Source organism: Penaeus monodon, chromosome 27, assembly GCF_015228065.2.
Source record: "Penaeus monodon isolate SGIC_2016 chromosome 27, NSTDA_Pmon_1, whole genome shotgun sequence".
NCBI lineage: Eukaryota > Metazoa > Arthropoda > Malacostraca > Decapoda > Penaeidae > Penaeus > Penaeus monodon.
Window position 1 is genome coordinate 18,774,004 of NC_051412.1, and position 853 is coordinate 18,774,856.

Below are 853 nucleotides of genomic sequence, written 5' to 3' on the forward strand. Positions count from 1 at the left end.
TAGAGAGCCAGTGCATCCACAAGCAGAAAAGCCATAAAGAGGTAGTGCGCGTCGGAGGATTTCAAAGCGGTTAGCATCCTGATCACGTCCTCTGATGTCCATCTTGCGACGAAAACTCCAGCAAGGGACAATCACAGGATTTGGAAAGCTGTACCTGGTCGGAGGTCATTTAAGGGCATGGAAACGGGGATCTTCCAAGCTTTAGGTGATTTTGAATAGTAGAGAAATGCATTCACTGTTGATTGGCAGGACACTGAGAACTTAGCCGTAAATTTACGAGAGGGACGCACGATAAAGTAACCTCTGAGTTTGACTCGTGCTGCCTCAGGTGCCAGCATTTGCAGCGATTTTGCGAAAATTAACAACCTAAATTTGTTATTACGTAATAAGAAAGCGTAAGATCTGAAAAGTAAACAAAAAATCTTAAGAAATGCGTTTCATCATTTTTTTTCTGTCAGGGCGCCATTTAGTTGTCCGAGCGAAAAAAAAGAGGAAAAAGGGTAGAATTGAAGAACATACCCGAAGTTTTCGAGATTATTAAACAAGTATGTATCTTGTTTTTGTCTTATATGGAAAACGGTTTCAACATAGAGAAAAAAAAAGAGTGATTTTTGTGAGTGGCGGCGTCAGTTCCGTTTACACACCTAGTGAGAAACACTCCACTGAAACTTGATTTTGAATGCAAATATCACAAATACGAAAGAAAACGAAAAAAAATGACAAGGAAGCAAATATATCGTTGACTACAGCATAGAGCTAAAAGGGCACGAAAAGACAGCTACTTCTTCCGTGTTAAAATAAGGATGGCCGAACTTTCGTATATGCTGCCGTTTAAGGTTTTTGTTTAATTATT